Raw genomic sequence first — 12,483 nt, forward strand, 5'->3', positions numbered from 1 at the left:
TTCCAGGTGTAGATTATGATATACCTCTCTCGCCTGCGCTCCAGTGAGTACAAGTCAAGCACTTCCAGGCGTTCCCAGTAGTTAAGGTATTTGATGGAACTTATACGGGCAATAAAAGTTCTCTGTACATTCTCTAGAACTGGAATTTCACCTGCCTTGAATGGGGATGTTAATGTACAGCAATATTCCAGCCTAGAGAGAACAAGTGATTTGAAAATGATCATCACTGGTTTGGCATCTTTTGTCTTGAATATTCTCATCCATCCTATCAATTTCCTCGCAGATGTAATAGTGGCATTGTTTTGACCCTTGAAGGTGAGATCCTCCGACATTACCACTCCCAGGTCCTTCACATTGCTATACCGCTCTATTGTGTGATTTGAGTTTGTAGTATACTCAGTTCGAAGCCTTCAGCTGGCTTACCAGTCCAGCCCTTTAAAAATTTTGGTTTCAGTTATTCCTTCCTATGAAAGACGTAGAAAGAAGGGAAGATATGTTTGAAGTATACAAGTATACAACTCGAAACTGTAGATTCAGTTTGGATACATTCAGGTTTAGAAAGAATAGAGACAGTACTGGTTTAAGAGTACAGTTGTGGATGAGTGGTGGTTTTAAAAAGAGATTAGACAATTATATAAATAAAAATGGATGAATTTGAGGAGGCTCTGCTTAACATGGGTCAGAAGGCCTATAGAAGTTTTCCTTAATTCTTATGTTAAAGACTTGTATGCTCAGTTAGGATATTTTACTTTAGGAGACGTTTTCTCTAGGACTGACAATGTCATCAATCTCAAAACATCTAATTTCATTAAATGTTCTCAATCTGCATATCAATATCTATTTACACAAGCTTTATACATCATTAGTGAGGCCTCTTTTAGATTGCATGTTGCAGCTACAGTCTCCACACAACACACTGGATATAAATTCACTGGAGAACGCACAGAGAAGGACGATACTGGTTGGCCCCTTCCACCAGTGACCACATCTTCAACTGCAGCATCTCTCTACATTATCCACAAATCCACTGCTGAATCTCTGACTCACCTTATAGGACTGATCTACTTCATTTTGCCCGCATGTGGCCACACGTTCAACTGCTGCGTCTCACTATTACATCTATTGGGTTTAATATAAATTTATCTGTCATCATTCTTTCGTAATTGAGGGAGAGGCGGTCAGTCGTTCAGCCTTGGTGTGTCTTCCACACCATAACGTCGATAAATATGAAGCTAAATCATAAGAATATATATAGTCACGTATGTTTCACCCAGGTAAATCTGTTTGTGACTTGATAAAGCACACTGTGTGGGCGAAACGTTGTCAATAAAGGATCGCATTATACTGCTTAAGTGTTTATATTTCCATACCCAGATGTTGCACATTTGTTTAAGTCGTTTACTTGCAGGTTTCGTAAGCCATTATTATATAATGTTTGTGTCGCATCGATGGCATAATAACAAAAACAGTGTCGGTGTTCCCACAGATACATCGACGCCTTGTTTTTGTTGGTGGTCTCAGTATGATGGAGTTGTGTGTGTGATTGTAAGGTGGGACGCAGAGGTAAGTGTACTTACACCTGCTACCCTCTCTAGGGAGGTGGGACGCAGAGGTAAGTGTACTTACACCTGCTACCCCCTCTAGGGAGGTGGGACGCAGAGGTAAGTGTACTTACACCTGCTACCCTCTCTAGGGAGGCGGGACGCAGAGGTAAGTGTACTTACACCTGCTATCCCCTCTAGGGAGGTGGGACGCAGAGGTAAGTGTACTCACACCTGCTATCCTTCTAGGGAGGTGGGACGCAGAGGTAAGTGTACTCACACCTGCTATCCTTCTAGGGAGGTGGGACGCAGAGGTAAGTGTACTCACACCTGCTATCCTTCTAGGGAGGTGGGACGCAGAGGTAAGTGTACTCACACCTGCTATCCTTCTAGGGAGGCGGGACGCAGAGGTAAGTGTACTCACACCTGCTACCCCCTCTAGGGAGGCGGGACGCAGAGGTAAGTGTACTCACACCTGCTATCCTTCTAGGGAGGTGGGACGCAGAGGTAAGTGTACTCACACCTGCTATCCTTCTAGGGAGGCGGGACGCAGAGGTAAGTGTACTCACACCTGCTACCCCCTCTAGGGAGGCGGGACGCAGAGGTAAGTGTACTCACACCTGCTATCCTTCTAGGGAGGTGGGACGCAGAGGTAAGTGTACTCACACCTGCTATCCTTCTAGGGAGGTGGGACGCAGAGGTAAGTGTACTCACACCTGCTATCCTTCTAGAGAGGCGGGACGCAGAGGTAAGTGTACTCACACCTGCTACCCCCTCTAGGGAGGCAGGACGCAGAGGTAAGTGTACTCACACCTGCTATCCTTCTAGGGAGGTGGGACGCAGAGGTAAGTGTACTCACACCTGCTACCCCCTCTAGGGAGGCGGGACGCAGAGGTAAGTGTACTCACACCTGCTATCCTTCTAGGGAGGTGGGACGCAGAGGTAAGTGTACTCACACCTGCTATCCTTCTAGGGAGGTGGGACGCAGAGGTAAGTGTACTCACACCTGCTATCCTTCTAGGGAGGTGGGACGCAGAGGTAAGTGTACTCACACCTGCTATCCTTCTAGGGAGGTGGGACGCAGAGGTAAGTGTACTCACACCTGCTATCCTTCTAGGGAGGCGGGACGCAGAGGTAAGTGTACTCACACCTGCTACCCCCTCTAGGGAGGCGGGACGCAGAGGTAAGTGTACTCACACCTGCTATCCTTCTAGGGAGGTGGGACGCAGAGGTAAGTGTACTCACACCTGCTATCCTTCTAGGGAGGCGGGACGCAGAGGTAAGTGTACTCACACCTGCTACCCCTTCTAGGGAGGCGGGACGCAGAGGTAAGTGTACTCACACCTGCTATCCTTCTAGGGAGGTGGGACGCAGAGGTAAGTGTACTCACACCTGCTACCCCCTCTAGGGAGGCGGGACGCAGAGGTAAGTGTACTCACACCTGCTATCCTTCTAGGGAGGTGGGACGCAGAGGTAAGTGTACTCACACCTGCTATCCTTCTAGGGAGGTGGGACGCAGAGGTAAGTGTACTCACACCTGCTATCCTTCTAGAGAGGCGGGACGCAGAGGTAAGTGTACTCACACCTGCTACCCCCTCTAGGGAGGCAGGACGCAGAGGTAAGTGTACTCACACCTGCTATCCTTCTAGGGAGGTGGGACGCAGAGGTAAGTGTACTCACACCTGCTACCCCCTCTAGGGAGGCGGGACGCAGAGGTAAGTGTACTCACACCTGCTATCCTTCTAGGGAGGTGGGACGCAGAGGTAAGTGTACTCACACCTGCTATCCTTCTAGGGAGGTGGGACGCAGAGGTAAGTGTACTCACACCTGCTATCCTTCTAGGGAGGTGGGACGCAGAGGTAAGTGTACTCACACCTGCTATCCTTCTAGGGAGGTGGGACGCAGAGGTAAGTGTACTCACACCTGCTATCCTTCTAGGGAGGCGGGACGCAGAGGTAAGTGTACTCACACCTGCTACCCCCTCTAGGGAGGCGGGACGCAGAGGTAAGTGTACTCACACCTGCTATCCTTCTAGGGAGGTGGGACGCAGAGGTAAGTGTACTCACACCTGCTATCCTTCTAGGGAGGCGGGACGCAGAGGTAAGTGTACTCACACCTGCTACCCCTTCTAGGGAGGCGGGACGCAGAGGTAAGTGTACTCACACCTGCTATCCTTCTAGGGAGGTGGGACGCAGAGGTAAGTGTACTCACACCTGCTACCCCCTCTAGGGAGGCGGGACGCAGAGGTAAGTGTACTCACACCTGCTATCCTTCTAGGGAGGCGGGACGCAGAGGTAAGTGTACTTACACCTGCTACCCTCTCTAGGGAGGTGGGACGCAGAGGTAAGTGTACTCACACCTGCTATCCTTCTAGGGAGGTGGGACGCAGAGGTAAGTGTACTTACACCTGCTACCCTCTCTAGGGAGGTGGGACGCAGAGGTAAGTGTACTCACACCTGCTATCCTTCTAGGGAGGTGGGACGCAGAGGTAAGTGTACTCACACCTGCTATCCTTCTAGGGAGGTGGGACGCAGAGGTAAGTGTACTCACACCTGCTATCCTTCTAGGGAGGTGGGACGCAGAGGTAAGTGTACTCACACCTGCTATCCTTCTAGGGAGGTGGGACGCAGAGGTAAGTGTACTCACACCTGCTATCCTTCTAGGGAGGCGGGACGCAGAGGTAAGTGTACTCACACCTGCTATCCTTCTAGGGAGGTGGGACGCAGAGGTAAGTGTACTCACACCTGCTATCCTTCTAGGGAGGCGGGACGCAGAGGTAAGTGTACTCACACCTGCTACCCCTTCTAGGGAGGCGGGACGCAGAGGTAAGTGTACTCACACCTGCTATCCTTCTAGGGAGGTGGGACGCAGAGGTAAGTGTACTCACACCTGCTACCCCCTCTAGGGAGGCGGGACGCAGAGGTAAGTGTACTCACACCTGCTATCCTTCTAGGGAGGCGGGACGCAGAGGTAAGTGTACTTACACCTGCTACCCTCTCTAGGGAGGTGGGACGCAGAGGTAAGTGTACTCACACCTGCTATCCTTCTAGGGAGGTGGGACGCAGAGGTAAGTGTACTTACACCTGCTACCCTCTCTAGGGAGGTGGGACGCAGAGGTAAGTGTACTCACACCTGCTATCCTTCTAGGGAGGCGGGACGCAGAGGTAAGTGTACTCACACCTGCTATCCTTCTAGGGAGGTGGGACGCAGAGGTAAGTGTACTCACACCTGCTATCCTTCTAGGGAGGTGGGACGCAGAGGTAAGTGTACTCACACCTGCTATCCTTCTAGGGAGGTGGGACGCAGAGGTAAGTGTACTCACACCTGCTATCCTTCTAGGGAGGTGGGACGCAGAGGTAAGTGTACTCACACCTGCTATCCTTCTAGGGAGGTGGGACGCAGAGGTAAGTGTACTTACACCTGCTACCCTCTCTAGGGAGGTGGGACGCAGAGGTAAGTGTACTCACACCTGCTATCCTTCTAGGGAGGCGGGACGCAGAGGTAAGTGTACTCACACCTGCTATCCTTCTAGGGAGGTGGGACGCAGAGGTAAGTGTACTTACACCTGCTACCCTCTCTAGGGAGGTGGGACGCAGAGGTAAGTGTACTCACACCTGCTATCCTTCTAGGGAGGCGGGACGCAGAGGTAAGTGTACTCACACCTGCTATCCTTCTAGGGAGGTGGGACGCAGAGGTAAGTGTACTCACACCTGCTATCCTTCTAGGGAGGCGGGACGCAGAGGTAAGTGTACTTACACCTGCTACCCTCTCTAGGGAGGCGGGACGCAGAGGTAAGTGTACTCACACCTGCTACCCCCTCTAGGGAGGTGGGACGCAGAGGTAAGTGTACTCACACCTGCTACCCCCTCTATGGAGGCGGGACGCAGAGGTAAGTGTACTCACACCTGCTACCCCTCTAGGGAGGTGGGACGCAGAGGTAAGTGTACTCACACCTGCTACCACCTCTAGGGAGGTGGGACGCAGAGGTAAGTGTGCTCACACTTGCTAACACCTCTGCACCTAGCACTAAATGCAACATTCAGATGTTGTAAATTTGTTTTTTTGCCAAAACTGATTGTTTCAGAAATCTAGGAGTTACTAGGCTATTGTGTGTAGCATCCTGGAGAAGGATCTAAGAACCCTTGAGGAAGTAAGCCAATCTGACTGACTTTCTTGGGTTATCTTAGGTTATCTTGGGTTATCTTGGGTTATCTTGGGTTATCATCCCTTCAAGGTTAACAATCCGAATATATTTTTGGTGGGATAAACAAGTGAGAGCAACAACAGACGGGATTAAATACTATTTAGGAAGATTTAGGTTTCGAGAGTACTGTTATATTAAAACCAATAACCATTTCAAAGTTAATTTCGAGTTTGATATTGATGGTTCCTCTTTTTGAGCTCAAATATTATTAACATTTTTAATGGCGTGTAATAATGTGCGTCGCTATATATTTTTTAATTCCTCTGTGATGTAGCTGGCGTATTTAGTTCGGTCTTCATTTAAATTGTAGATTATAGTCTCACACTTTCATATCTGACCTACACTTGTATACAGTATCAAGTGGAGACTTGATAATGGTGTGTGATAATCAGGATTAATACGAGGTAAGATAGGGTAACCTCACTTCCTCGGATGAAGAGCTGTCTGCCAGGTTAAAGATCCTCTCCTACAGGTTAATTATAGTCACGTTGTGTCAGTCTTAACTTACTCTGTGACGTGACACATTAGTTGTTGTCATGAACAAAACTGTCTCTAATTACTTCCGTCCACGTGCACATAAATGGCAGCAATGTGTACATGTGTGTATATGTGTGTACATGTGTGCTGCAGATTGGTTGGTTAATTTGGTTTGAAGCTTATCGACTGCACCATGATCATTTATGCTCTTTGTCACTGTTCACCACCAGTCAAGAATAATATAATTCCTACAATAGTTATTACAGTAAATTCTCAGCATATATATATATATATATATATATATATATATATATATATATATATATATATATATATATATATATATATATATATATATATATATATATATATATATAGATATATATATATATATACATATATATACACATACACTGCGATACACACACACCTCTCAGTATATATAATGTTTTGCTGCAGGCTAATTGATAGGTTGAGTAGTAGGGTTTAAAACCTATCTACTACACTAGGGTCATTAAGCATGCACATACAACTTTAACGTATATACGTTTATATATCCTGTGTCAAGAATGAATAAAAAGGCACAATACCGTGACTGGAACAATACCGTGATTGGAACAATACCGTGACTGGAACAATACCGTGATTGGAACAATACCGTGACTGGAACAATACCCTGACTGGAACAATACCGTGACTGGAACGATACTGTGACTGGAAGAATACCATAACTGGAACAATATTGTGACTGGAACAATACCCTGACTGTAACAGTACCGTGACTGGAACAATACCGTGATTGGAACAATACCGTGATTGGAACAATACCGTGATTGGAACAATACCGTGATTGGAACAATACCGTGAGTGGAACAATACCGTGATTGGAACAATACCCTGACTGTAACAGTACCGTGACTGGAACAATACCGTGACTGGAACAGTACCGTGACTGGAACAATACCGTAACTTTTGAGACCGTTTCGGTCCGTCTTGGACCATAAGTGACCAGTTAACGGTCCAAGTCAGACCAAAACATCGTCATAAGTATCATTCTCCTGTGAACTGCTGGTAACAGTAAACAGTATACACAAAAATTGTATAGTTTTGAATAAGACAAAAGACAAAAGATTTTATTTGCAACGTTACAATGTGTATTTACAATTCTGATTTGTTAATTACAAAGCAGATTTGTAAGAAGCAGGATGAATATGCATCAAGAAATAATTAAAATCACAGAACAAAAGCAAACCACTAACTCGGCTAAAGGTGCCATCAGTGAGACTGTGCGCGTCCTGAATATGTAGTAGAGGGCACCTGTTAGTTGTGCGGGCGCACAGGCGCACACCTGAGAGGGAACAATGGTAATGATCTCTCTGGAGAATAATGCTGTACAAGTACATGGGGGAGGAGTGAGGGTCGTCCTAGGACAGGTTGGAGGGAGGAAGGACCCCAATGGAAATAAGTCACTCTGTCTTACTTTTTTGGGTTATCCCAGGTTCTCTACACATATGCTGCTATGTATGATAATTCTATGTTGTTAGGTAAGACACATATGCAACAGTTAGGTATCTTTATTGTGAAACGTTTCGCCTACACAGTAGGCTTCTTCAGTCAAGTACAGAAAAGTTGATAGAAGCAGAAGATACTTGAAGACGATGTAATCAGTCCATCACCCTTAAAGTTTTGAGGTGGTCAGTCCCTCAGTCTGGAGAAGAGCATTGTTCCATAGTATGAAACAATATGGAGAAGAAGTGACAGGATGGAGCTGACCACCTCAAAACCTTAAGGGTGATGGACTGATTACATCGTCTTCAAGTATCTTCTGCTTCTATCAACTTTTCTGTACTTGACTGAAGAAGCCTACTGTGTAGGCGAAACGTTTCACAATAAAGATACCTAACTGTTGCATATGTGTCTTACCTAACAACCTGTCGGTATTTTATACCATTTTAATGTTCACCTAACAACCTGTCGGTATTGTATACCATTTTAATGTTCATGATAATTCTATGTAACTGTATTTGTGTATACCTGAATAAACTTACTTACTTACTTACTTACGTAAAGGAGGTTTTGTGTACGATGGGCTTAGACATCCAAGAAGTGTGTGTGAGGGTTAGATAGGAGTGGAGACAAGTGGTTTTTATACTTGACGTGCTGTTGGATTCAGGAAAATCAGTTAGCCAGACTTGAGTCCTGGAGGTGGGAAGTAAAGAGCCTGCACTCTGAAGGAGGGGTGGGAATATTTGTAGCGTTGAACTGTAGTGTTAGCGCCCCTCTGACAAGAGAGTGATAGAGTGAGAGATGGTGAAAGTAGTTCTTCTGTTTTATGGATCACTCTGCCTGTGTGGGAGACGGCCAGTGTGTTAAACAAAGAAAAATAAAGCACAGGTGTGTAATTACGGACAATATATTGGAATATGTCTGCAACTATAATGATATGAACAAGTAAATTGTCCATCATTGTAGAACACAAAGTCACAACATCAGATGGAAGAGTCAGAGCTAATTAAGGATAATGATTTACTCAGGTATCGATGTCTTACAACCTCAACGATATGACTTTCTCATGGAACTTCAGCATCTCCAGAAAATGACCCTAATCAAGCACTTCCTTCAGATGACAAAAGGACATAAGTTTAGATGAACACTGCAGTAGGTCTACTGGCTCATGTTAGACAGGTCTGCAAAAAGGTACCTCACCGCTACCTATCTTTCTGGGTAGCACCTAGCTTCTCTCCCAGTAAGATCACAGTAAACAGGTGATATCACAATAAGCAGAACAGCCAATGTGAAAAATAGTGAAACTCCATGCGCTTGTGTCACGGAAAAAAATGATGCCAACAGCATTTGGTGTTACCAGGCGGTCACCCATCCAAGTACTAATCAAAGTCAAAGTTGCTTAATTTCGCTGATCAGATGAGAATCGGTACGACCAGCGTGATATGACCGTTGTGTGTGTGTGTGCGTGTGTATGTTTGTACTCACCAATATGTGTTTACCTATATGTGGTTGCAGGGGTCGACTCACAGCTCCTGGTCCGGCCTCTTCGATAGTTGCTGCTTAGTCAGTTCTCTCCCTGCCCCTTTAGCTTTATTACACCTCTTCTTAAAGCTATGAATGGATCCTGCCTCCACTACGTCACTCTCCAGATTGTTTCACTTCCTGATAACTCATTGAAAAAGTACTTACTAAGATCCCAATGACTTATGTGAGTTTTCATCTACCAGATGTGATCCCTTGTTGCTGTGTATCATCTCTGAAACATTCTGTCCCTATCCATCTTGTCAGTTATTTTCAGTATTTTATATGTCATTACCAAGTCCCCCCGTCCCTCCTGTCCTCCAGTGTTGTCAGGCTGATTTCCCTTAACCTCTCCTCGTAGGACGAAGCCCTCAACTCAGGTACTAGTCTTTTTTTTCTTTTTGCAAAACTTTGCACGTTCTCCAATTTCTTGATGTGTTTGACCAGCTGGGGTCAAACATGTCAATACTCCAATATGGGCCTGACGTACACGGTGTACAGTGTCGTGAATGATTCCTTACTTAGATGTCGAAATGCTATTCTCAGGTTTGCCAGGCGCCCATATGCTGTAGTAGTTATTTAGTTGATGTGCGCCTCAGGAGACGTGCTCGCTGTGATGCTCACCCCAAGATCATTTTCATCTGACCTCTTAGGCTGTACTCCGTCTCCGTCGGAGGTCTTCTTTGTCATTCCCCAAGTTTCATAACTTTATATTTGCTGGGGTTAAAGTCCAGGAGCCATTTGTTGGACCAGGCTTGCAGCCTGTCTAGGTCTCCTTGTAAGTTTACCTCATCCTCGTCCGCTTGTATTCTCATTAGCTTCATATAATCTTCGAACAGAACACCTCGGAATCTTTCCCTTCCTTCATGTCATGTCATGCACATATGCAAGGAACGTTGCGCTTCTCTCATCATCCATGAATATTCGTTTCTGGATGTTTGGCTCAACTCCCTGTTTTCCTGGGTCCTTTGCCTTTTATATTTTGTCCATACTCTAGCACACTTGGTTTTGGCCTCTACACATCTCCTGTTAGACTATGGACTTACCTGGAGTTTACCTGGAGAGAGTTTCGGGGGTCAACGCCCCCGCGGCTCGGTCTGAGACCAGGCCTCGTGGTGGATCAGGGTCTGATCATCCAGGCTGATACTGATGGCCGCATGGAAACTGACGTACGAACCACAGCCCGGTTGGTCAGATACTGACCTTAGGTGCCTGTCCAGTGCCTTCTTGAAGACAGCCAGGAGACTATTAGTAATCCCCCTTATGTATCCTGGGAGGCAGTCGAACAGTCTTGGGCCCCAGACACTTATTGTGTTGTCTCTCAGTGTACTCGTGGCTTCCCTACTTTTCACTGGGGGAATGTTGCAGCTCCTGCCGAGATTTTTTGCTTTCATATGGAGTGATTTTCGTGAGCAAGTCTGGTACTAACTTGCACCAAATACATAACTGTATAAGCATTAATAAATTGCAATAATGTGGAATATAGTATTCACTCTCCCATTTTTAATTTGGTATTTGCATTAGATTATGTTACGTGTGTATCTAGGTAAGTAAAAGTGAATAAAGTTGTCATAAATAATACAGTTGGGTTACTGAGGGGAAGAAGGGTATATCCTCACACTTAATATGACATTATAACTGGGAATGGATCCTGGCTCTACCACTCTACTCTTGGACCTTCCGCTTCCTTATAACTCCAAGGTTAAAGAAGTATTTCTTAATATCCTTATGACTTACCGAGTCCCACCTCGCAAACACTCTCATCGTCTACACTGTTGATCACTCACAGCATTTTGTATGTTACAATTGTGTCTCCCCTGGTTCTTGTGTCCTCTGTTGTCTTCGTGTTCAGCTCCCTCAGCCTCTTCCCATAGATAATATCTCAGTTCTGGGACTAGTAATGTTGCAAGCCTTTGCACTTTTTCCAGTTTCTTGACATCCTTAATCAGATGTGTTCCATGTTGGTGATACATACACTATGATGGGTCTGACATTTGTCTATATAGTTATGTAAATGAATCCTTGTTGATGTTTTTGAAAACTAGCTTTAAATTTACCAGTTTTACATTTACTGCGGTGTTTATTTGCACCTCAGGTAATATGCTCGGAATTGTGAGAGATTTGCAGCTTTTGTCCCCCGAGCCTGTACTCCGTCTGCGGTCTTCTTTGTCCCCCCCCAAACTTCATAATTTTTCACTTGGTGGAGTTACTCTCCAGGGGATATTTGTTAAACCAGACCTGCAGCCTCTCCAGATCCATTTGTAGCCTTTCCTGGTCCAAGTTTGCTTATATTCTCCTCATTAGTTTTAAGACTATCCCTTCTATCAAGTCATTCAGGTATATAAGAACAAGCAAAAGCCTCTAGGACTGATCCTTGTGGAACCCCACTATTCACATGCACTCATTCCAACTCCACGGACTTTCATTCGTTGTCTCCTTGTTGGCAGGTATGTTCTGATCAACTGTAGTGCTTTCCCTGTTATTCCTACATGCTTTTTTCCCTTTTGTACAATTTTTTTTTGTGTGATTCTGTGTGAAAAGCCTTCCTACATTCAACTAAAATGCAATCTACCCATCCATCTTTCTCCTGTCTTATAATTTATCATCTTTGTGAGCTTTGTCTCTGTGAGTGCTATAATGTCTGGGAATTATTCCGCTATTCGTTCTTGCCACTCACCACTCTTATTTGTTATTCCATCTATGGTGATTTATCACAGTTTCCCGTGTCCTTTCCATTACCATGATCCAGTTTATGGGTTCATTAATTTCTGGTTCTTTTACGCTGGTCTGGGGATGTTGGTGGGGGTATATTTGGGAGGTTAGCCATGGAAAGCATCAGGATCCAGGATGAAGATGGGGATGAATGAGGAGGTTGGGGTGAAGGGACAATGAGTCTGGGAGTTGGCGTGAGGGGCAATCATGAGGAACGTACTTGTGTTGGGTGGTTGGTGACTGTGGGTGTGGAAAGGTACTTATGTTGGTGGAGCCAACAAGACTGAAAAATTCGCTTGACATTATATTCACTAATAATGACGATCTGGTACAAAACAACAGTATCACACTATCATATCAAAACAATCGAAGTTAAGATTGTATGCACTAGGGTCTTGACCAGCAAAATGAGATCAGTTACGTGGGTGACTTCACCAAATTCACCTTCTTTAACAAGAACATCCAGTGGGATCAAATTAACCATGTCTTAAACAAAATATCCTCGGAAGATATCCTAAACAC

General features: G+C 45.4%; 1 pseudogene; it reads right to left on the reverse strand.

The window, feature by feature from the left end:
- Positions 1 to 9,063: 9,063 nt before the first annotated feature.
- Positions 9,064 to 9,182, reverse strand: LOC138854476 (5S ribosomal RNA; annotated as a pseudogene).
- Positions 9,183 to 12,483: the final 3,301 nt, after the last annotated feature.

Source organism: Cherax quadricarinatus, chromosome 60 (genome assembly GCF_038502225.1).
Source record: "Cherax quadricarinatus isolate ZL_2023a chromosome 60, ASM3850222v1, whole genome shotgun sequence".
NCBI classification, from domain to species: domain Eukaryota; kingdom Metazoa; phylum Arthropoda; class Malacostraca; order Decapoda; family Parastacidae; genus Cherax; species Cherax quadricarinatus.